Source organism: Tachypleus tridentatus, chromosome 11 (assembly GCF_004210375.1).
Source record: "Tachypleus tridentatus isolate NWPU-2018 chromosome 11, ASM421037v1, whole genome shotgun sequence".
In the NCBI taxonomy this organism is placed as follows: domain Eukaryota; kingdom Metazoa; phylum Arthropoda; class Merostomata; order Xiphosura; family Limulidae; genus Tachypleus; species Tachypleus tridentatus.
The window spans coordinates 79,090,809-79,117,638 of NC_134835.1; the positions used below are offsets into that span (position 1 = coordinate 79,090,809).

The 26,830-nt window shown below is 30.5% G+C and overlaps 1 pseudogene across 1 annotated transcript in view; it reads left to right on the plus strand.

The window, feature by feature from the left end:
* LOC143232556 (uncharacterized) overlaps positions 1-26,830 on the plus strand; it is a 118,674-nt pseudogene that overhangs the window by 50,922 nt on the left and 40,922 nt on the right. Inside the window, exons 3-20 of the transcript XR_013017592.1 lie at positions 781-894; positions 1,860-1,994; positions 5,759-5,803; positions 6,521-6,583; positions 7,748-7,870; positions 8,426-8,461; positions 8,665-8,727; positions 9,317-9,394; positions 9,805-9,924; positions 11,100-11,153; positions 12,392-12,454; positions 14,013-14,057; positions 14,651-14,770; positions 21,564-21,654; positions 22,182-22,475; positions 23,176-23,298; positions 24,312-24,490; positions 26,625-26,715. The product of XR_013017592.1 is annotated as an uncharacterized LOC143232556 (transcript). The remainder of the gene's footprint in view (positions 1-780; positions 895-1,859; positions 1,995-5,758; positions 5,804-6,520; positions 6,584-7,747; positions 7,871-8,425; positions 8,462-8,664; positions 8,728-9,316; positions 9,395-9,804; positions 9,925-11,099; positions 11,154-12,391; positions 12,455-14,012; positions 14,058-14,650; positions 14,771-21,563; positions 21,655-22,181; positions 22,476-23,175; positions 23,299-24,311; positions 24,491-26,624; positions 26,716-26,830) is intronic.

The window sequence follows — 26,830 nt, forward strand, 5'->3', positions numbered from 1 at the left end:
GCATGGCTGTATGCTTCATTTTATGCAACTGTTAGAAATGGATGTGGTTGAAGTAGCCTAACCCACTAATTAAAAGGAGTGTCCACATACTTTTGACCATGTAGTGTATTTGTATAGATTGTGTATTGCAAGTTATTTTCATATTACACTGTTTCGTAAGTCTAGAGAACATAACTCAAAAATAAATTATTATTTATGGGAGTTTAATTTTCATTAAATATACAAATTAATAAAGCTGCAGTTGATTAAAAGTGTGAATCTTGCAAGTATCAGCAGTTAAAACCATAACTGTACTGTTATTCCTCCAGTCTTTGTGATTCATTACGCATCAATCTAGTGTTTGTTGTAAAAATACTTTCAATTACTATTTCACAGATTTTATTAAATTTGCCTTAATATTTGAATAAGACTCACCAAAGAGTAATCTGCAAAATTGTTTGCCCAAACTTTTTTAAATATTTGGTAATTTTAGCTTTATAAATATGTGTATTAAAAATGTTTGATATGACTTATTTCAAGGCCACATTCTCAAAGTGATACTTGGCAGTTTTATTTCATGTAATTGCCAATGATTTCCTTATTAATGTTTTTATTTTGTCAAAATGCAAGGGCCCAGGCATTTCTCTTTTTAAATGAGGACATACATCCATGTTTTTAATAATTGGCTCCTTTGTGTTTTAGTTAAAAATTTGAACAACGATAGAGAACAGATTTCAAATTTTAAAAGCCGATTGGTAGTGTCTCTTTGTAAATATAATTTTACTTCTGTTAACCTTGTAGCAGTATCGAGAGCTGTATGATACTCGATATGAAAGTCACAGCAGAGGGAGTCCTGTAGTGTGTGGAAATTGCACAGTGTCGGGATGTAAATGTATAGGAGAGAAAGGATCTCGGGTATGTAAAATGATCAACTGTCATTTGAAAGTATAAGTTAAACAATAATAGCATTTATATCTACACTGATTATCTATATATATAACACATGTTTCTAGGAGATGTTAAAACATATGGACAGAAAATAAACAAAAGGAGAGGAAACTAGGTAGATTATATGTATATTAATAAACAAATTTATTCAAATTTGGAACAGTGAGTGTTTTCAATGAATTTATGACATAAGAACACTACTTGTATTATACGTTAATATATTGCTTAAAGTAATAGCTCAAAGAGGTAATTTATTGTAATAGAGATGAAATTTTTTTTTCATGAAATCATTTAAGCTTGCAAACAAACAAAAGTATGTTTAAAACGTCTGCATAACTGTTTTTCTCTTTCAGTTATATTAGGATGTACTGTGCTGTAAAATTAGCTTTATGGACTGTAAATTCATAGTATTAATGTTTACAAAACATAGAAATTTTCTACACCCTTTCGATAAAATTATTTATGGATATTATAACTTTCAGTTAACAAAGTTTGTTTGATAAAACATTTAATGTAGAAATAAATGTTTGGTAAAAATATTTTGTTTTCTTTTCTAAATTACTTTCCACTTGCTTTTGTTTACAAAAAATATACATCATTTTTTCTCTAATTATGTTTTTGTTGTTAAGATAAAGGTGATTCTAGCATTATAAGCCCCGAGACTTACATCAAGCCACCAAAGGAACAATGAATATCATACAAATGCTCCTACTTTATACACACACACACACATATGATATATACAAGAGATCATGTGACTTGGTAAACTGATTTTGCAAACTATGAATTTGATAATCTAACAAAATGCATTCAAAAATTTCATTGTATAGCTTACATATACTAGTAATTTTCAAAATATATTCTAGAAACTACTGTATTTTAAAATATAAGTTCAAAGAATAATTGGTTTTTTTTTTTCAAATTTTCAAAAGGGGCCTCCTGGCCCAGTAGGGCCTAGAGGAGAACAAGGTCTACAGGGGTTTCCTGGAATGGAAGGTCTTCCTGGGGAAAAGGGTGATAAGGGCGATGCAGGACCTCCAGGACCACGAGGTCCAAAAGGAGACAGAGTAAGATTTTGTTTTTGTTCTTTTTCTATCATTTTAATATTTCTAAATAAGAGTATTTTTATGTCAAAGGATCTGTAAATGTACTGATAATTTATGGTTAATAGCATGCCTTTAATTTTACAAAAGCTATTGTTTTCAAGTATTTCCAACAGAAATAATTAGTCATGATTGAGAATTTATTTATAATCATTGCATTTTTGCTATATAAATGTTTATAAACTTGTTACTGCTTTGAGTAGCAATAGTGAATGTACTACTTTACAGAAATAACAAATTATTTATTCTGTTAATGTTATGATACTAAAGTAAATGCATAAATATTTGAGTTATTTTTACAAAATAATCACTTTTCACTTTTTTGTTTCAAGTTTATAATACAAATATATTAATTTAAGAGAGTAACTTATGATTTGCTGGTTATTGTAAACACAAATTGATTATACAAAATCTGGTTATAAATGTACATTAAAGTTTTAACCATCTATAATTATAGCTGATGTTAACATTAGCATATGTATATATACACACACACAAATTATATACTAGAAAGTGCTGTTTTTCAGAAATCAAATTCAATTTTAATTGTTCGTGATTCAGAATATGGCTTGTTATTAGATATATGTAACTGTTTTACTTAAATTTGATACAAGATTTATGTTTTAGATAGTTACAAAACATGAATGTTAAATTCCATATTTTAGAGGTAATTTGTCTCGCGTTTGCATACGTCTGTTTGCGAATCATTTATTGTATAGTTCAGCTGTTGTGAAATGACGTCATGTTACTCGAACCTTCTGAATATTTCTCATTGATATTGATAAGAACTGTTACATCATAACGTCTGGTAGTTTGTAAAAGGTTTTATGTCTCAGTTGGGCAATGTAGATATATACACTTCTGGCCAAAATCTTAGGGTCAATGAACATGAAGAAAAAATATGCATTTTGCATTGTTAGACTCAACCACTTATTTGAGAAGAGCTTCGAAAGATGAAAATAACAAAAGGGAAAATAAAAGAATTTTGAGCATTTAATAGCCATCCCATTCTATCATGGCTTATTACCATCCCCAAGTGTGACCTTTCTTTGAGTCATCTGAAGAAGGCAGATACTTTTGTTCCCATTTATACAGATGATTTGAAATCAGTTGACTCTGTGGGCTCTGCCATCATTTGTTGTGTTTTGGTGGTTGCACACAAGATCCCTTCTACAGTTTCCATGTTCACTGCCAAATTGTATGCCATTTCTCTTGTCCTGGATTACATAGAAGCTATGCAGTATACAAACTGTACTATTTACACTGACTTGCTTAGCTCTCAACTGTGTTTGAAATCACTTCAGTTAGTTCTCACCCTATTCTAGTCGATATTCAAAACCAACTGGGAACAAGCTCAGTGACACCACAGCTAAGTCTGTCTGCTCTGGTGCTATCAATACTGTGCATATTCCATATGTTGACTACGGCCCTGTATTCAAGGCTTGGTCCCATGCCAACTGGCAGTTGACTTGGAGTGAGCAATGTGATAACAAGTTTTTCCAGATGAAACATTCTGTTGTACTTTGGCCATCTTGTTTCCATAAGGATTGGGGAGAGGAAGTTGTCCTAACCAGGCTAAACATTGGTCGCAGCTTATTAACTCGTTGTTTTCATTTGTCTGGGACTGATGCACTAATGTGTGGTTTGTGTGACACTCAAGTCACAATAGCCTATATTTTACTGTTGTGCAATAGCACCATTTTAAACCTGTTTTTACCAAGGGTTTACTCCTGACATTGGACAGTGTCATTGGTGATGGGGGGGATACAGATGTTGTCATAACATATTCATTCATTTCAGGCAAGGAAATATACCTGGTTCATATGTAGTATGTTCTCTCACATGTATTTCCTCTCCATTGAGATGTCCCGCTCCTTGAGTTCTCTTCAGATGTTTTCTGGGAGGGTTACTCATCTAAGTTACATCTACACTGGTCCTTCCACAGGGACAGTGTGGGATTCTAGCTATTTTGTGAGAGAAAATAAGTTACTGTATCATAAGTTAATATTTTCCTAAACTGATATTATATTTTTATAGATACTCACACTTTCCACTCAAACTGCATGCACGATACACATTTTTACTGGAGTTGAATAATCAGAAAATTGGCAAAAGAATGCAGAAATATATCTGCTTCATATAGTAGTCATAAAATATCCCCCATACATAGGGTCAAGCAGGGCACAATTCAACTATTCCATGTAAGAGTGGGTAAGTTTCCTAACTGTCAAGCAACAAAAAGTAACCCATCAGGCTGAATTTAACAGTGACCTCAACCAGACTTAGTATGGTCTCAAGATTAATTTAGGTTGGTGTCAATTATTTGCTGCTCACTGACTAAATATTGGTGCTATATAGCTAGTGGTTTGATAAATATTTATTAAAGTATTTAAGGTTACCTTACAAGATAGCAACATGATAAACAAAATATGCATCTTAGTGATGTTAGTGTGTGTTCACATAACTGCAGAGTACTATTGACTATAGGCCAATTATGTCTATGGTACGTAACACTGTGTAAGTGATAAACTTGAGTTTTCGTAATAAGATATCATACATTCCATTAATTGTGTTTTAGAAGCTAAAACCAATAACAATGAAATGTGATAATACTGCTGGTAATAGCTATATGTGAATTATTTTTTAATACTAATTATTTTTATCACTTATTAGACTGAGTTATATTATTAGTTGATAGATGTTAGTAAAGCACAAAAAGAAGCAGTACATAATAGATGTGACTTTTTCAAACTTGAGTGCACATTTGTCTCTAATCTATCTATTAGATACATTCTGTGGTAGTTTACCATATTCATTTACTTTAATTATGATGAATTAAATGTTTTGCTGTAAAACCTTTTGTGCTAAGAGCTTTCTTTTTGTTCATTTTCTTTAACAAAATGTCACATTTATGTAAAAAACCATTAACTTCCTAAACATTAATGACTGGCTAGAAAGTAATAAAACACTAATTTGTAAACAGAGTGATCTAAGGTATTTATTTTTCTATAATATTTCAGTCAAAATGAATTACTTTAAAAATAAGCTGAAACAAACTTAAAATCTGTTACAAGTTGTAATGAAAAACCAAAAATTATTTGTTTTTGATTTTTAAATAAACATTAATAAAGATGAGGTATTTTGAATAAGTTTTAATAAAATGCATGCATTTAGGACTTTACATTTTGCATCTATGTTTCTTTTATACAGAAAGATATTGAGAGCTTTTCTCATATTGCTCACAATTTTTGCTAACCAAACCATGCTTTAAAAAACAGCACTACACCTAGACTTCGTAAACAAAGTTTTGTGCTCAGATGGCTGTAACTACGGTAGTAATTAGTGTTCTGTGTTTTTTCTTTTAGCTTAGACATGGTAAAGAGTTTCTTAACTGTGAGATACTGAATTAGTAAAAGGAGCTTTTCTATTTTTTTAATACACTGTAAATTTTGTTACATTATATGCTTCACCCTTGTAGATTGAAGTTAATATAAGCCTCAAAGAAGATAATTTACAATTACATTTGGAATTAATGGTAAGAAAATAAAAAACAAATGCAAAGTACTGCAAAATATTTACTTCTTTATTACAAAAAAATTAAAATGTTACATTTTTTCACATTTATTAATCTTTTTCACTTGTATATTTTCATTTATAGCTAATAAATGAAGTAATACATACATATATATATATATATATATATATTAATTTGACTTGTTCTGTTTCAGGGAAAAATGGGAATGCCAGGCCTCCCAGGAATCAATGGAATTCCAGTAAGTAGGAAATAAATTACAAATAATAAATAAATTGAAACAAAGGCTTTTCTTTGTTTAAAAGACACTGAAATTTCTAAATAGTTCAGCTTCTACTCTTGTCAGTACTGTGTAAACTTCATTATTGCCATAGTTTTTCCAGATGATAAGTTAACTCAGTTATCTTTAATTCTTTCATATTATCAGTAGGTAACTAGGAAGGGCTGAGCAGGGCAGCTGTCCTAGGCACAGCCCAGAAAGGTTGCAGAGTTCCAGCTTTTTTTAACAAATATTTGAGAAATAAGTATGAATACTTTTGCCATCTAAAAGCTACAAGTTGGTTTCTAAGTTTTGCTAGTTATTAGCACACATATTATGTTGCACATAAATGATAGATACTTAATTTTTCTTCTCCATATTATATATCTCTAGATAGTTGCTTCCATAATTTATTTCATAGTAATGTAAATATAAATCTTAAACCCACATTCAATTATCAGGTCCACAGAACCTTACATAATGTAAAGTATTAACTAATATTGCATCGTACTTCTCTGGCAATGGAATAAATGTATTAAAAGCATAAATTTTACTTTTATCTGTACTTCAGTTATTGGAAGAACTGATGACTGAAATACAGCTCTTCATTGTGAGAATTTTATGAATCACTAAAGTACAAAAGGTATTGTAACTTTTTGTTGATATATATCATTTATTTTCACAACATTCTTCTTTTAGGGTTTACCTGGATCAGCTGGTTCTAGAGGTCTCCCTGGATTAGATGGCTGTAATGGAACGGATGTAAGTCAGAAGTTCTAGTTTGTTACATATTTCTTGAATGTTGGCATGAAGTGCCAAACAATATATATTTTATTATTACCATAGTAATACCTAGTTTAAAAACATTTAATAGTTTCATGATGTTACTTGAATATAAATGCTCAAAACTGCCTGGCCCTCACACAGGCTGCCTGTTTCTAGAATGATAATGTTTTTGAAAACCTTGACTCAGACATTTTAATGTACATAATTTTTTGATGTGAGACTCAGAAATATTATGCTAATAATTTATTGTGCAAGTGCTGTTAGTTTTATTCTTTCTTTGAAGTTTTCACCAGATGAATTATGTGGTTGCTAAAAGTTTTAAGTGGTTCAGTAACTAAAGGCCACTTTGAACTCAATTTTTTTATCTCTACATTTTGCATGAAATAACAATTTAGAAAGTAATGTTTGAGTTTGTTTTGTATGACCAAGTAACTTTGTAATTCAGTTTACTTTTATGAAAGATCCAGATTAAATCTGATGTGCTTGCTTAATTTTGTGTTATGAGGTTGTGTAAAAAGAAGAAAGTGAAATTCAAACTTAAAGTCACTGACCCAAGTTGATGAAACAAGGAAATCACTTCAATGAAAAATGATCATTTCTTGATATCAGCAAAAAGTATGACAACTGGTATTAAGTTACCTTCAAAGTTCTGTAACTTTTCAGTGTTTTTAACGAGTCAGCAGTGATTATAAATGGCATATCACTTACAACAAATTAAAGCAATGGTTATGGTTTGCTTTCAAAATAAAAAAGATTTTAAGGTTTCTCTAGATTTCTTATCTTTACCAATTAATAGACAGCCTTAGTGAAACATATCCTAAATATATGAGATCTAGTAATAGTTCAAATATCTTAATCTATTGAAATTTTCTTTTTCATTTCTAGATAGAAACCTGATTGATTTTTAATGATTTTGAAATTACTGTAACATTTCACCATTTAACATTACAGTGATTTTGAAATTACTGTAACATTTCACCATTTAACATTACATTACAATTTGTGCTGCAATTGCAGTACAAGCTATGCATTTTTGCATCTATATTATCTGTATTTATAAATTTCATGTATTAGGAGTGCAAATGTTTTAACCATTACATATTATCTTATTCACTTTGTTTTCTATAAACATAAACTTAGGGCTCACCAGGTTCACCAGGAGCAACAGGACATCCTGGACCCAGAGGATTTTCAGGACCACCTGGACCTAAAGGACTGAAAGGAGAACCTGCTATTGGCCCACCAGGGCTAAAAGGACAGAAGGTAAAGAAATGTGATTTTTCTCTTTTTTTTTTTTTAATTACTATGAGTTTAACGCTATTGTTGACTTATGAAAAATATATAAAGATGTACAGGAACATAAATTACAAATAATGTTACTTTATAAAGTTTAGAATCAAGAATTAGTAATACTGTTTTGTTCCCAAAATATAAGAAACCTGAAGTATTCCTGTTGGCTTTCGAGTAGATTGGATGAAATACATTGAAGATAATTTATTATAATACAAAATAAGTTGTATCTGAAGTTTAAAACAGCACTAAAATTGAAAGCTAAAACCAGTCATCTTTCTCTCTTTCATGTCATCTTTTAGGTTTTTGTATTCATATATCTTTTAATAGCTTATATAAGTATTTATTTTGTTTGTAACAAAATGTATGTTTGGTTTTAGATATTGTTGAGTTATATATGATCTTTTATTTTACATTTTTTGTTGTAAATATTAAAGTTCTAGACTGTTAAAACGAATGTATATATGCAATAAAAGTACTAATAATCAGAACAGGCACTAATTTAATAAGAAATTGTCTTTTAACTAGGGTGAACCTGGTAGAGATGGAATAGAAGGACCCCCGGTAAGCTAGTTTGTACTATGTCTTCTGTGTCTTGTAACTCATTAAGCTGTGGCATTGCAATTCCAGAAATAACTAACAATAATTTTTATGCAGTCCTTAAAAAGATATTAAACTTTAAAGACAAAATTTAGTGAGAAATCCTGGAATTATTTTAGAGTTGTTTGTATCATCTTCTGTAATAAGTTATTGCTTTTCCTTTATAGGGACCTCCAGGGTATGATGGCATACAAGGACTTCCAGGTGATCCAGGACCTCAGGGTTTAAAGGTAGAAAATTTAATTTGACACAACATAAGTATCATAATTTTTTGAAAGATGTATCATTTTTTAAATAACATGATATTTCAAATACTTTGACATTTTTATTAGAGTAAAAGAGAATATTCTGGGAAATGTTTGACTACCTGTGTTATTTATCTCTAACCCCTATAAGTTATTTTTTTATTCAGAACTTTAAAAAAATGCTTTTCTTCTACATACATTGCAACTAGTATAGCTAGTTGAGTCAAAATAATTGTTAAAATGAACATTCAGTCATTATGCCTTAATTTTTTTCTTGATTCAGTAAGCTTAACTTTTAGTATTTACTTATTGTTTTTTGTTTTTCTTAAACTTTTTCAGGTAACTTCATTATATTTTTGGAAAGTTGAGCCTCACTATATTTATGGCATCTGTTAATTTTGTTTTGATTCATAAATAAATATTTTAATCCATAATATAAAAAACGTACACATACATGTCAACAATATTGTTTTAAACAACTTAGATATGCATTTTGTTTAATAAAAGGTCAGTGTTTGGATAATAGTAACAAAATATACGTGGTAGAAATTAAGGTTATTTTATTCTTCTGTAGGGTATCAAAGGTGATAGAGGTCAACCTGGAATGAAAGGAAACATGGGTGTAGGTTTTCAAGGAATGAAAGGACAACCAGTAAGTTTCATTGTAGTTTCGGAAATATATTTTATACGTATATATAATTGCAAATTACAGCAATGTATGATGCTTATCATTATAAGGGTTTTATTTTATTGGCCATACAAAAGTTTAAATAATTATATTGTTTACAAAAACTAAGTATAACATGTAATATTTCAGTGTATAATCAGGTAACACAAATAAACTGCATAGATTTGTTTTTGTATTCTTGAGTATGTAACTGTTTTTATGAAATACATTTTATTGTAGTTTTATTTTTGTAATTTTGTTCTTGACTGACACATTATAAGGTATTTCAATATAAAATGTTCTTAAATTCAAATAGTCAGGTTATATTTCCAGAAAAAAAAAGCCAATATTTGCAGTGACTTCTTCAATTTCTTTAAGAATTTGCTTTTCTCTAGGGAAGTAGAGGGTTTTCTGGTCCACCAGGGCCAGCTGGCGAGTGTGATAATTCATATTTAGAGGGGAGAAACCACACAAGTACTGGGCCTCCAGGACTCCCTGGAGATGTAGGGATGAAGGTAAGGTGTTATTCTGTATAAGATTTGGTAAACTTCTGTTAATTATAAATTCTTCATATGTTCTTTGTATATTCGTTAAAAGTATTGTGCAGCATCAACTTACAAATATTTCAGAAACATCATTATAAAGCTCCTATTTATTTCATAAGAACTCTACTGATACTTAGTATAACTTATTTCATTTGTTTAAGATGAGATCTTAAAATATAATTTTTAATTAAAAAGAATATCGAGCTTTTCAAGATGTTTGTAATTTAAAGAATGTCAAATTTTAGATGCTTGGATAATGTGAACATGCAGACACTTTATAATACTTTGGAAAATATAGTTTCTACATGCATAATATATCATACCAGTTTAGTATAATATTTATATTTGAATATAAATTGTTATAATTCCAGTTTAACAATATGGTTGTTAACTCTTCCCTTTAAGAAGGTAAACTATAGCTTTTCACACTCAATATCCTTATTGTAATAATTGACACTTACTAACCACTGTAATTCTTCACACCTAATTACTAAGCTGTAACTATTCCAACCCATTATAATCAACATTTAGCTCTTCACACCAAACTACGATTCATCATTAATTTTTGTAATTGTAGCTTTCACACACAGTCTTCTAACTGTAACACCAATAACCCACGACCAATAATCAAACAGTGACTCTCCACACAAAAGCATTCACAATTGTAATTTTTACACATGTGACTTTCACACTAAATAAAGGCATGCTTTGGCTCTTTTAAATTATGTTACAGTTTTTCACAATTAGCATTTTAAGTGTAGATTTCTACACATAATTTCTCAACCATAATTCTTCACCTGGACTGTATTTCAACTGTAACCATTTATTCATAGACTCTTAAGTTTTATGTATTGTTCTTCTCGCCAAATCATTTAACTGAAACTCTTTAACACACAGTTTCATATACTGTTCTCCTCACTAAATCATTTAACTGAAGATCTTTAACATACAAAGCCTTTAGTTAGCTTTTTCTCTTCACAAAAACACTTCTAGCTGTAGTCTATTCCACATTCAGACAGTAATCTGGTTGTAACTTTTTGAAATGATATTACGTCATAATATGCACTAATTATGTAGAAATGCTGATTAATAAAACATTCTCAAGACAGCTAATCAACAATCACTATTCTTTTGCTTTCTTCAAGGGAGAGAAAGGAGAAAGAGGAGATCGAGGCTTTGATGGAATTCCAGGACCACAGGTGGTTATTTTATATTCTCTTTGAAACATTGTGTATTTATATCATCATGAACAGACTTATACTGTTTACTTATGTTAAAAAACTGCAATATTTAAATAATAATAGTATAGTTTATACTCAAGCTAAAAACATATTCAGAAAATTTTTTATGATGAAAGTATATTTTTTTCTCTAAACATGAAAGTTTGTGCAGTTGATTAAACTATAACCAGATTAAAAATAAAATGAAAGAGTTAACAAAAATCTTTCATATTTACTTTCAAAAATGTTTTGATAAAAAGATCGAATTACTGTCAGTTGATGTAGAGGATTACAAAAATGTCTGCATATTATTAAGTTTATGGTCAAGCTTAAAATGACCTATTATCATAAAAAAACAAATGGTAGAAATATCTTGTATTGTTAAAAAAATAAAGAGAAATTTCAAGCAAAACTTTAAGAAAATTAAATAATTTATAGAACACTTAATAGAATCAATTCTCTTGAATATATTCTAGTATTTATACTATAATATTTGTGCACTATAATAATTTTTTTTTAATTTCACACCAAAGTGCCATTGAAGTTAACATAGTTTGAAATTATCACTGAAGCAAAGTGGTACAATAATTAAATTTTTGTATACAGTTAATTCATCACTTTATTAGTTAATGAGAAATGTTTGTCATCAAAATGTTATGAAAATAAATTGTGTATCTAGCCACAGCATAGCAATTTGTAGAATGGTTCTGAGTTTGCTTGTTTTTTCCCACATACAAATTTTAGCTCATAGTTCCATTATCTCTTGACCAATTTGAGATATAATTATAGTTTCAGTCTCAGAAAGTTAAGCTCTTTCAATTAATATATTTGACTATGCTCAAGGTCTCACACATTCATTTACTTTAATCCTTCCAAAAATAATTTCAATTTGAGGCTAGGCTGGTAGAGAGTAATGAGTAATAAAACCAAATTGAGTGTATGTACACTTTAAGCTTGGTATTAATAGCACAAAAAATTATAGCAAATAAAAAAACGAAAAGGTCTCGTGAATTAATTTATTCTAATCCTGCCTAAAATAATTTCAAGTGCTGTACCTAGTGAGGATTCCCTATTGTTCTTGCTTAATGAACTCTGGAAGAGATGTATAGAAATACTTTAAGGATTTATCATCTATGATATACTTTCTTCTTTTTGTCTTTATTATCAGCGTTTTCTGTTTGTAATATTTAACTAAGTAAAACTGTCATTTGTTGTAGGGTAAAACAGGAGACATCGGAATGAAAGGAGAGAAGGGTTTACCTGGACAACCTGGACCAAGGGTAAATAAATAAATAATTATTTAAACAAAACCACAACATGCACATCATGATTACTGTACTCTGAGTAACAGTTTTTGGTTCATTGCATTAGGTGTCTTTTATGGTGTGTCAGTGGTAAGTTTGAGCATTAATAATGTTAAAATATATAGTTCAGAGCTAAAATAGCCTTTTGTGTAGCTCTGCATTAATACAAAATAACAAACAAATAATATACTAAATGTAGAGAAACAACATTAAATTTGCCAATTAGCTTAGCGTGTATGATTATTAAACATGTATGTTATCATTTGTTAGAACTTACCTGTTTTGAAATGCATTTTGCTATGATTGACTGAAATAGTATTTTAATAAGGTATGTATGTCTCACTTTGTTGTAGGTTTTTTAAAATGGATATCATGATTTCAAGTTATGATATACAACTAATACATTAATTTTGTTCAAGCATGTTACTGTGGTATCACAAGATAAAACCGATTTTATTTATTGACAAGATAGCTTCACTGAAGAGATTTGACAAGATATTTATCACAAATAAATTCTAAATTTTTCTGAAACTGACTGAATTAGTTAAGAATGAAATAGAGAAGCTGGATACAATGTAAAATGCAATGAATAATCTTTATTAAATAATAGAAACACAGTGTGTGTAGTCACATTGGACACTAAATGATAACTTGTATCATACTGATGTTGCTAAGCTTATTTACAGACTGTTTAAACAATATGTTACCTAATTGAAATCTAACAATACTTATCAAAAGTGGCTAAAGACTGGCCGCATTTATTCAAACTTAAGAAAAGTTGTAATCTCAAAGCATCATTGACCTACCATCAGAGGACACTGTTGTTGATATCCTTACACAATAGGCAGACCAGGCATTACCCCAAGAGAATGACAAAGAATAAAGGCAACTAGAATGAAAGCAACTTAATCTGTTCATTGCTGTGGACGAGTTATTGTTTCATGTTTTGTACATATTTCTTCATTTTGTGTACTACTATAAGTTTGTCTTAGAGAAAAAATAGTATTTGTTGCTTATTTCCTTTGTTTTAAAAATTACTCAATTTTGCTGAAAAAAACCTGGCATAGGAGCTGCCGTAGCAGCTGAAATACGTGACAGTCAACAGGTTAATGATTTTCTTCACTATATGTTATGTGAAGACTACTCATACCAAAGTAACTGACAAAATTGAGAAAATATTGTATATTAAACAAAGATGTAGAAAATGTTTGGTGTGCTTATAAACCTCATTATAATTGCTTTTGTATCATGACTTGTATAATAAAATATTTTATTAACTTTGTGTAACCATTAAGCCTTCTTAAATGATGAAAATACAAGACAATTTGAAATTAGTTATTTTAAGTAATTGTTTTAATAACTTAAAACAGTTATGAGGAAAAAATACCTTAACTATCCAAAAAGTGATAAAAAAAAAAGACTCCAATATCTACCCAACTAATTATTTGGAATGTGTATATCTGAAAAGATCAATAATGTTTATTATGTAGGTATTAAACTCTTAATTATGTATACACTGTTATTTCAATTGCAGGGTAAGGATGGATTTCCTGGAGCTACTGGACCAGCTGGTTATAAGGTCAGAAAAGTTTTTCAAATTTTTTCATGTGGACTTTACTAAAAATATATACATTGAATTTATTTGGGGTTTGTAGGTTTATATGATATTTCAGTAACGTTGGTGTATGGTGTAATAGTGATGTTAAGTATTATTATTCCTGTAGTGTTAAGTTGTAAAATGCTAAACAGCAGTATGTGGTGCTAGTCTTCTGAGAAAATGTATTTAATGTGGTTAAGTTGCTCTTCTGAAATATTATACATAATGTAATGTTGAACTTAAAATAAAAGTTTGTGTTGGTTTTATAAAAAGTGTTAATCTTATGATTTCATGAGCTATCTCATAATTAACTGAATATACATGAAAAAAAACATTTTTGTATCTGCTTTTTTCACAAAAGTACAAATACAGTGTATATTAATATTTAAAAGTTAATTTATAAACTTTATGTTTTTATTTAGAATTTTTTAAAGAGTTTATACTAATGATATGTGCATAAATTAACAAATAGTATGTATGCGACTTTTTTATAAATTGCTTGCTGTATGTATTTCATACTCATTGGTTTCTGTTCGTAACTGTTTTGCAATAATTTGAGCTCTTTCCTTTAACAGGGAGATCGAGGAGAAAGTGGACTTCCCGGATTAAATGGGCTTCCTGGAATGAAGGGTGACCCTGGAAGACCAGGAGAATCAGGCCCAAGAGGTATACCTGGTCCACCTGGACTTCCTGGAGTAAGTTTTGTTTTATTTCTATTATTTGTAGATGGCACAATTTTTGTTCTTGATATTGCTATGCTATTTGTGGCTCCAGAGATTAAAGGTAACAGCTTTTATCCTATGCACCACATCTATATTTTGTTTTAATATTGGACTTATTTCCCCAAAAAATAAATACCTTTGGAATATTGTTTGATGGATTGATCTGAAGAGTATGATACTTTTAAGTAAAATTTGTAATAACAATTAGAATATGACTAGACTAGCACAGATGTTGAATACATTATATTAAAAAGTTTTGGAGCCTCAACACATTGTTACAGTCCCTGCTACCACATTCAGTCATGCTTTACATGGTGACTACATCTAGATGATAGCCTATAGCATAGTTTCCATTGCAAAAGGCTCTATTATAAGACTGTCATCTCCAAAGCACAACACCCTTCCTTGATAGTTTTACACAATACATCTAGTGGACAAGAACAGTGGTTTTCAACACTTAGAATTTGGATGAGACTTGTTGCATGTCTCTTTCTGGATAATTAGTTCTCATAATTAGCTGTGTTGATTATTAAAGGTTGCAATTCTGATGATACATGTTGTGCAATATTTCAGATTTTAAAGTTTACTAAAAATTCTCGTATGTGGGTTAAGAATCAACTGCGCCCCTATGACTCCACAGTAAGTCTTTTTAGTGATTAAATACATGCAGTGTTGAACAGAGAACAGATAGCCAATTGTGTAGCTTTTCACTTAACAACAACAAAACCAAAACCTAGTGGTGGATCCTAAATATTCTTTCATCAGCAATAAGATAGTTTACATATGAAAGACTTGTTCTTAAAAATGTCATAAATTTCTTATTTGCAGAAAAGATATCTACGTGTTTCATTTCTGTAAATATTGATAAACTTTTCTAATGATAAAAATAAATTCCTGTTTAATGTGCAAATTATGATTATTTACACATATTAAACTTTAAGTCTTTATGACTAAAATGCTTGTTCAACATTTCAGTGATACTACTTTGAAAGAAAAATAATTTTTAGTATCACTTGTTTTCCGTGATACAAAGAGTAACTGCTTACAGGTGTCTGAATATAATTCACTAAATGTAAGAACAAAACTGTTAAAATTCACATATAGTTTAAAAAAAAAGATTATGACCTTCATTTTCGAACTACCTTGTAGATTATACTGAAGTCTGTATTGAGTAAACTAAACATATGCTCATATCCAACTGTTAATCTTATATTTAGTTATTTAGATACTATTATGGAGGTTTATTCTCCCTCCACCTGATCTTGACTCCATATATTTGATGAACTTGTCATGTGCATTAAGTTAGTTTCTTGGGTATTTACTCTACATACCATTGCTGTGCAATTCTGCTATAATATGACCACTGAAACCACCTTTATAGATTGATATGTACGACTATATTTATTATGGAATATTTGAGAATATCAAATTCCAGAATTTTCAGAACCACTAGCAACATGATGTTAGGCACCATACTTGTGCAGATTATATCAACTGTTTAGCATTCACTACATCCCTCCAACTTAGTAATTGCTAGAAATAATGTACTCCTCTACTATATTCATCAATATTTGATGGCTGTATATCTGCCTTGTTGTACAGTAAATAATTCCCACGTAAGATATGAGCTCTTTAACTGCTCTTCTCACAGAAACATCATCTTTGTTATATTCAGCATCCATTCATCAGTGCAATATTCCATATTTGTATGATTTGGTATCAGATATGTGTGTTTAAGTTTGTGGCAATGTTAGATTCAAGATCTGAGAATCAACAAATGGACAAGCTCTCCACTGCCAATGAAGAGCCAGTCTGGTTGAAGTTATGCAGTGAAATAGTACTTCTGCAACATTGTCATCCAATTTGCAATCATACCTTCCAATTTTTTGAAGCTCATCAGCCATTTTATAAATGCATAAATCTATTCTAGCATTTAATTACTATTCATACAAATAGTGACAAAAGGTCTGAGATTTCTCAGAAAACACTATGATTGCAAATAGTTTTTCTCTTCATTCTACAGTAACAGCATTCAAAAAATCTTAACGTTCAGTTCATGTACATTATACTCTGTCCTGATAACATACTTCTGATTACATTAACCATAGCAAGAATAAATTTTCTTCTTGAACAAGTGAACACTTGTGCATTTATCAAATTACATTTTTGTAGCATGAAAGAATTTTCCAAAAATGTACTACTTTTTTTCACCCAAAGCTATCTCAACATCAATTTGCCCTTTAAGCATTGCCAAAATTTTGAATAACAAACCAGTCTTTTATTCCTCTTTATTTTTGTTATTACAGCAACATGTGCTGATCATGTGACTACCCTTCAACCATACTGCACCACATGTACCAGCACAGGTAGCTTCCTTTACCATTGCAGCACAATCCTTTTTTGATTGGCACTATGGTATTTAGACATGTATTTACTCTCAAGTCTTTTCTTCAGACTTGGGAGTTGGGTCTTATATCTGTTGTTCATTTGTTAGGTGGAGGTTTTTCTATCTTCATCTCACACACTCTACCCTTTCCCATTATATTTCCTTTAACTTTCTTTCAGTGATAATTTAACATTCCACTGTGGGGTTTTTGGAAAATGCTGAGGGTCAGAGGTTTGATTCCTTGTCCCATGTAACATGCTTTCTCCTTTAGCCATGGGGGCATTATAGTCTTACAGTCAATCCTACTTCTTCTTCTTCATGTGTCAAATCTGCGGCAGACATCGACGACCATGGCATGCCAGACTTCTCTGTTGTCAATCCTCCTTATCAACTCGATGTTGCTTATTGAGTTCTTGGTGACATAGTTATTGAGGCTGTCGATATATTTAGTTCTTTGACACCCTCTGCTTTTCCTCCCTTCTATTTTTCCACATAGCATCTGTTTCTCTATCCCATTCTTCCTACAGATGTGTCCTAGACATTCCATTTGTCTCTTTCTCATAGTTTTCATGAGGGACCTTTTGTATCCTGCCAATTCCATGACTTCCACATTTGTTTTTCTTTCAGTCCATGATATTTTTAGCATCCTTCTAAGGAACCACATTTCAGCAGCTTCTAATCTCTTCTCTGTATCTTTGTTCAGTGTCCAGCTTTCACAGCCATATAAGAGAACAGATCATACATATGATTTCAAGGTGTTAATTTTAGTGACATTTGTTATGTTCCTGTTTGTGAATATGGACTTCATTTTATAGAAAGTATCCTTGGACATTGCAATTCTTTTCTTTATTTCTGTGTCACTTTTTGCATTTGATGTTATAGTATATCCAAGATATTTGGAGCTTTCGACTTGTTTTATTCTCACGTCCTTGCCGGTTATGCTACATGTGGGTGTAATTGATTGTTTTGAGATAACCATGCACTCTGTTTTCTTTGTGTTTAACTGCAAGCCTTTTTCTTCACTCTCATCTATTGTTGTTGTGAGGAGAGTCTGTAGATTTCGTTTGGAGTCTGCAATAAGGACTGCGTCATCAGTGTAGCTCAAGTTGTTGATATTGCATCTGCCTACTTTGACTCCCTGATGTTCATTGATGTTTCGTAGGATTATTTCACTGTATAAGTTAAAAAGATCTGGTGAAAATACACATCCCTGCCTCACCCCTCTTTCAATTGGTCTATATTCACTCAATTCATTTTCAATTTTGATAGCTGCTATTTGCTGCCAGTAAAGGTTTCTAAGGATTCTTAGATCTTTAGCATCGATATTCAGGTCTGACAACATGTTGAATAGGTCACCATGTCTCACTTTGTCAAACATAGATAAAACATAGATATAAATCCTTTTGTACTTCCAGTGATCTTTCCATGAGCATGTTTAGAGCAAAACAATCCTACTATTTATTGGTAATAAAATAGTTCAAAAGTTGGCCATGGGTGACGATGACTAGCTGCCTTCCCTCTAGTCTTTCACTGCCACATTAGGAACAACTGGTACAGATAGTCTTTGTGTATCTTTACATAAAATTCAAACTCATCCTTAATCTTTTCCCTTTGTATTTGGTTTGAGATGTTACAAGAACTGGTTAGGATGAGATACCCTAGTCACATAATTGCTTTTGCCTCTGTTTTATCTCGTATGCCTTCATTTGGCCCCTTAGTGGCACAGTAGTATGTTTACAGACTTACTAAGCTAGAAACCAAGTTTCAATACTTGTGGTGGGTAAAGCATAAATAGCCCATTGTGAGCTTTGTGCTTAATTTTAAACAAACAATCAAATCCTTTCATCTGCCTATGTAATTTTACTGGTATATTTGTTTCCCTGATGTCATATGTTGGATTGTATGCCAGTGTTATTCCTTGTCCTCACTGGTTTCCAGTATCACCTGTTCTCCTTTTTTTTGCCTTTTGTTGTCTCTTGTTCTCCTCCTTCACCTTCTCTATTACTACTTTTGATTCTTCTGTTCTCATCCATTATTTCACGACTCATAAACTTGGGTGATGTCAATACTGGCAGTGACTCTCCTCTAGTTCCAGGGTCATTAAGGCTTGTTTCATTTGGTTTATAGGCCTTTATCCTCCATCTATAGCCTATTCTTGGGTTATGGGAGTTCTCTTGGACAGCCTTAACCTTTGTTTTGGCCTTTCTTCCTCATGTGTATCTTAATTTGCTCTAGCAGTGTTAGTCCTAATAGCTTAAGTAACTATTGGTTGGTTCTCATACCTTTTCAGAGTTTTATTCCTATTTTGTGTGGTTTCCAGGGGATCTGTAGACAAGCACCCTGTTTTTCATCTTTCATGTCTTAGATGGTTTCTTGTCTTCTCTCGATTTCCCATGGGGACTTTCTCATCCTTCTGTGATCTTTTGCCCCAAATCCTAATATGACTGAGATAGCTACCTCAGTTTTTATTTTCTCATTTGGCTCTGTCACAATAATCCTTCTTCAACCATCCTCTTCTCCTTCGGGAGTGGCATGTCTGCATTGGTTGGTCAAATTGGAAGGCAGTGTAATTTGAAAAGCCCTGTTGTTTTTTTCAATCTTTTTAAGTATATGTATTTTTTGTCTACAGAATTTTGCAAATCAAATCATTCATTAAAAATATGTTGTACTAAGCAGTTTATATTAAAAGAATTTATTTCTCTACTCAGACTTAAAAAACTAAAATCCTTATCAAATTGTTACTGGGTTTTGATGATAGACAGATGTTGTTATGGAGCCTTGGGTTTTATGTTCAGTCTTATAATTTTTTTCTCCAGCATTTAAAGACAATTTAGTAGAAGTTTTAGTGAACTAAGCTTATGAAATTATAAGCAGTTAGCTTGTGAATGTTGCATGAAGAACTTTCTGTTTTAATTTAATAAATTTAATAGTTTATTTCATTAATTGTCAGGGAATTAATGAACAAAGTGTCACACACCCAAAATCATTACATTTGATGTTCCTAATAAAGCATTGTATTAGTATTACTATCTACACTGGTGAATCTAGGAAGAACAAGGGGTTATCACCCCCAAAATCCCCAAACTGTTAGATGCAATCATTTGAATATAAATGTTGGAGCATTTTTTTCCCTTTGTTTATTTAATTCTTTTGGTCAAAAGTCATAAATAGGACTTTATTTTCAATTGAAATGCTTATCTTGTATGTTTCAAGCTATAAAATATGTACTTTACAATTACAATGGGATAAAAATCCTATAACCAGAGAGCTTTCAAAAAAATGGACCTTTCTTCTTCAGGGGAAACTGGGAAACAGTTATATATTCACTACTTTGAATATGCATGTGGCCTACAATTGACAAAAAGTCATTCAAATTAGCCAGGGTCATTACTTCATCAGGTGTTTTATCCCTATGATCCAGTTTGCTAAGCAAGAATTTTATTTGTAAAATAATTATCTTGAGGTCCAGGTAAAACAAAGGCTTAAAAATGAATGCCTTGCAAGACTTCTAAGAAAGAAATATCAGAGACACAGGTTTAAGGGATCTTTGCCTCTTCCTGAATTTTGTAAATAATGATGCAATGTTTACCCAAATTGTTTTTTTACTTGCACTACACAGTGCCTCAACTGGATGATGGAATCATTTTTTTTTATTTGTTCATCTACTTATGGTACAACTGTCCTCCAAATAGGTGTTTCCTTCTAAAATTAGATCCTTGGACAAAGTTTATTTTGAAAACAAAAAATCTGTTTTCTTTTAAAGATGTAATTGCTATGTATACATGGCCTTTTTATATATATGTATTTGATGTATTTGTTTTTCCTCTGTAGAGGAATGTATAGACTTACCTATTATATGGTTGTCTATTTGTTTTAAAAGAACTGATTCAAAGAAAATTTAAGAAAATGTTAATCATTACGCAACATTTTTTGAGATAGTGTAATGTTTCTATCACAAGTTTTCAATAGTTAGTGGACTAAGGATTAGTAGCAAAAACTAAGGATATAACAAATATGATGAATCTTAGTAGACGGAACTTGACATTTCTGTCTCTACCTAAATTATAAGGTTGTTCACATTTTTTAAAAACAATGATTTGCTTACACTTATTACTGACCTTGGAATATAACTATACAATTATTGTCTAATTCTGACATTGCCTGTCACAAAAAATGCAAGGATTAACAGGAATAAGGAAAACTGGTTTAGCTTATTAATAAACTATTCAAAGACTAGCAAGGAAAAACAATGGAAATCTTTCCTAATAGAAATGACACTACTTCAAGATTACTGCATGGAAACTCAAGTTTTATACCAGAGTACAAGATAGAATATTGCTTGGAAATAATTTTGTTTTATTTAACTCAATTTTATTTTAGGGAGGAGAAGGAATAGCAGGACCCCCTGGACCTCCTGGCCCTAGAGGTCCTAGAGGACCTCCTGGTTATCCTGGAACAGATGGTATACCAGGTAAGTTTAGTTAACATAGATATTGGCACTGTTCTGTTATTGCAAAATTACAGATGAATGGAGTTAGTAATGTTCTAGTGACCACATAGTGGACTAAAATTTGATGATGAAATTTGCTTATAATAGTTTGACATGATTTGATTGTTGAAGCAATAATGATAATTATTTGAGGAAGTCAGATGTTTAGAAATTAAGAAAGTTTTTTTGTTATTTGAAATATTAGTTAAAATGTTTATTACTCTTATAAAGAGATAACAATGATGTGGAAAATTTTTGATATCTCATATTTGCTTGAGATAGCAGTATGTTTTATCATTATGGTTGTTATTTCTTTAATCAGTGTAATGACAAAGTTATTTTTGACCTTGCTATAAGATGTTTTTTAACCATTTCAGAGCTAGAAAGATTGGCATTAAAATAAAAATCTGGAATTGTTCTAACTTTGCGAGTTCTTATGTGGTAAAGTTAAGTAATATATTTTGATTAATCTAATTTTCTTGTATATCAAAACTTTCAATTATTTACAGGAGAACTAGGGCCTCGTGGACCTTCTGGTCTTCCTGGTGGTATTGGACTACCTGGAAATCCAGGAAGGGAAGGTTTGTCAGGTGAAAAGGGTGAGAAAGGTGATCATGGACTTAATGGTCTTGATGGACTCCAAGGTGCACCAGGTATTCCTGGAATACCTGGACCAAAAGGAGAACCAGGACCAAGAGGAAGCCCAGGACAAACCATCCCAGGGGCAAAAGGTCTGGATGGAAGTCCAGGATTATCTGGAATCCCTGGACAGAAAGGAGAAAAGGGTATCAAAGGAGAAAGAGGTATGAAAACCAGTTTTTACGAGGCCTATGCTGAAATGGAAATTAAAGTTTAAAATATTTTTCATCAAGATGTAAGTTTTTTGAAGGAGTTTAAAATCTGCTGTTCATTATTTCACAACATAGTTGAGATTTTGTATCTTCTCTGGCATTTTTGCATATTTGATTAAAGTAATTTATTAACTACTAAATGTCTGTTTTTTTGTTTGTCAACCAGGTTATTTGTTGTTGTTTCATAATAGAATTAGACTCGCATATTTTTACCATACTGAAATATATATTCTTGACTATTATCAGTTTTTACTTCTTTAGCTTAGTTTGCTTCTTACTGTTTTTATTGGAAACACAGCAAAAGATGGCAGTGCAAAGTTTCTTAGTATTTTCCAAACTATCTGTACTGTTCTTCTCTTTTGATACTTGTGAGACTTCACCCATTTACTTAGCTATTTGCTCATCATGCACTAGTTTAATTCATTGTAGGTTGTACTTTATATTTATATGACTTGTTTTAAAATCATTGGGTGAGTTCTTCTTTAATCTGTGATGTTGTTTAATTGTGTCATACATATCTGTCCTGCTTTATTGTTTTACCTGTGTTTAACGTCTCAACTCTTAGTTTCTGCTGTTCTCCTTATTTTATATAGTTTCTTTTGTGTTTAGAATATTACAATCTAATCACGTTATAACTTTGTCTTTTCTATAGGTCCAGCTGGTGATTCACTAGAAGGTATACCAGGACGTCCTGGACCTGCAGGACCAAAAGGTGAACGAGGCTTTACAGGCATTTCAGGTCAACCTGGTCTACCTGGTGTTCCAGGGCCAAAAGGTAAGGGCAACTATTTTTTTTTCAAATACTGGTCGACTTTTGAAAATAATTTACCTTTCATCATAGAATAAAATGCAGGATCTTAAAATTCACATGGAATCTAAGCAGATTATTTGATTTGTGTTTTCCTTTGAGCTTAACAAAAAAAATTTAATGTTTTTTGTACAAATTTGAATAGTCTCACATTAAATCTGGAAGTTCTTTAGTATGTTTAACTGATGTTTTTCTAGCAAGTAACATTTGTATTATGGTGTTAGGTGTACATAAATAGTATTATTATATAGTCTAATTCATTACCATATTGAAGCTCTCTTCATCAAATAGTGATATTCATTGTTGTTTTCTCTGTTCTTAGAATAACGTTGTTTTTCCACAGTTAATTTCATACATTATCAGAGTCAATATTTAAAGTCCTATAATGTAATTAGATAAATTTTAATGACATAAATAAGTCAGTATTATTTTTAAAATATAAATTTGCCAGCATATATGGTATTGAAGTTATTTTAGAATATAATGTATATCAAACAATTTAAATATAATGGAATCAAGTAATTGAATACAAAATTAATAGCTTTTTACAGAAGTGGATTATACTATAACAAGATGTAAAAATTCTATATTTCTATAATATATTTCAAACGATTATGCAGGATACGTAATTAATTTTTCTAGTGTTTATATCATATATTCATGTGTGTTCATACAAATACATTTTGAATTAGGTGGAGTTTAAAGAATACATTCTTACTATAATACACATATCAAAACTGTTTTACATTTTAGATCATCATACATGTTTTTTGTGAATTACAAAATGTAATTGTATAGGCATTTAAAATGTATTCTTGGACATTGTAATAAACAGTTAGTTATGTCCAATATTAAACTTAAAATGTATTGATTAATGAGTTTGAGAATATGTTATGATTACATGTAATGTAAAAAAATTTATAATAATTGATAAACTCCCTGCAGAATTGTATCATAGTTTTAAATTTTTCTAACTATAGGTGAAAGAGGAGGAAGCTGTTTACAATGTATCCCAGGCTCCAAAGGTGAAAAGGGTGATCGAGGTGTGGATGGACCCACTGGTTTACAAGGTCCACGAGGGGACTCTGGACCCCCTGGACTACCTGGAGAGAAAGGAGATGATGGATTACCTGGTGTATTTGGACCTCCTGGTGATGAGGTGAAACTATAAAGTTTTTCTTGGCATAAAGACAAACATTATTGAACTTTCATGCAGTTCCTTTGCTGGAACTTGTGTATATATGTTTTAAGCAACAATAACATTACATGACAAATGTTAGTATTGTGTATTTTATTTTAATCTAATTTCCTATTGTTTAATGGCATTGTATAGAGGTAGATAACTAAAACTAGCAAATGATACTGTTTATTTCAAACTGTCATAATATTAATAAGTTTCTCCATAAAATCTGTTTAATATATCTTCCCAACTACAAAAAATTCCAACTTCAGACTACAAGTTTCAGATTTATATTTACTTAACCTAGAATTTTAATACATAACAGATATTTATAATAAAGCTTTGTAAACCTATCACACTTGTAATATATGTTTATGATATTCTCGTACCTACTTATCAAGGTTCTCCTTAATACAGCCAAACAAATTCATCCATTTGAACTTACGCTGAGAAAAACCTTTTCATTAAAAACAAACACACTACTTGGATTTAGATATACTAGTATCATTGGTCAAATATTTAACTTTTAACCCGTGAATAAAACAGATGCTTTCAATTTACAAATTATAAACTTTCTATTTCCAAATAAAAACATTCCAGATCAGCTAACATGTTTATTGATCACAGCTAATTAGATACAAAACCTGTTAACAAGGTTTTTTGAAGCCTTACACAGATATAGCACACTCACATTCAATTGCCAGAAGTGGGCTGCACCATATACAGTGAATCAACAGTCAGTGGACAAACTTACTGATATTTTTCACAAATAAAATTTATCTTATTGCATTTTAAACACAAAATTCATTAAATTTTAAAGGAAATTTAATATTTTTGCTTTTATTTATGATTTTAGACATCATACAGAATATTACAATATTTTCAAAACTTTAACCTCTATACTTTAGTTCCTTTAGAAACGTTTTTGTATAATAGTGAACTGCTTTAATAGATTGACTACTATTACTTATATCTACCATTTGTCTAAGTTCAAACGTTTAATATATCTAACTGTAGTATTTTTAATTTTAGTTTTTAATATTATACTTTTACTATAAAGGTTTTTTGCACTATGTGTTTAACATATGAATTTAGGACTAACCTTAATGTCATGTAATCTGGCTGAACCTTGTGAGATATTATTAGGTTTATGCCTGAAAATATCATTAACAGCAAGAGCATCCAAATAATGAAACTATGTAAAAAACGTATTTAAATCTTTGTAAGTAATAACATAAGAACATGATATTTAATTATTTATAGTTTCTACTAGATTGATTTTTTTTAGTTTTGCTCTAAGTTGGTAGCTTATTCTGATTAGAAGTTAATGTTAATTGAATTAATGTGCTGATACAATTTTGTTGTTTTTTTCATTGTAAACCCCAAGACATTGCATCAAATAACTTATAGACAAGATGCAGGTTATTTTATTATTACTATTTGTTAACAATTTCAGCCTATTGCTAATTTTAAAGGGAAAGTTGTACAGAAAAAATTAATATAGAAGTTATCAAGTATTCATTCCTTTAAAGGCATGTTGGCAATGCAAGGTATATTCCTCAATTTTTCTTGATTTACAAAATTTAAAGCAAATAATTTAATTTTGATTTTAAACTCATCCATAGTTGAAAAATGCATATCATTCATGTAACATAACTTAATTGTTACCAAGTTTGGTGTTGTAATGTAGTTATAAGCTCCAATAAATTATATATTGAAACATTATAAATAATTATATTGTAAGCATACCTTTAGTATCATGATATCTTAATATAATATAATCTAGTGTTTATTATTATCAGATTATCATAATTGCATATTGATAATATGGCATAATTTATAATCTGGTAAATAGTTTACATGAACAGTTTATACTTTACAACAAAAAAGTTTTCTTAATATACAATCACTTAGCTAACTCTAAAAACAACTTACCTTTACTGAGGAAAACGTTTTCTTTTTCAAGTATTATTCTAATAAATAAATCTTTAAAGGTAGGATAACAAAAGCATGTTCAGTTTCTAATCTACATATATAGTGCTAACCAGAAAGTATATATTTTTATTAATGGATGAATAAACAGGGTTTTCATAGCCATATTTTATTAAAACAGGGAAGACCTGGCATACCAGGAAGGGATGGGGAAAAAGGTGTTAAGGGAGAACCTGCCATTGTTAGACCTGGTGAATTTCTTGGTCCAAAAGGTAATTATAAAAGGTTTCTTAAATATATGTAGTTTTTTTTGTCTTGCCCATCTAGCACTTCGACTTTTATAAATGTTATATTTCCACACATAGTTCTTGAAATTTTTTAGCTTGA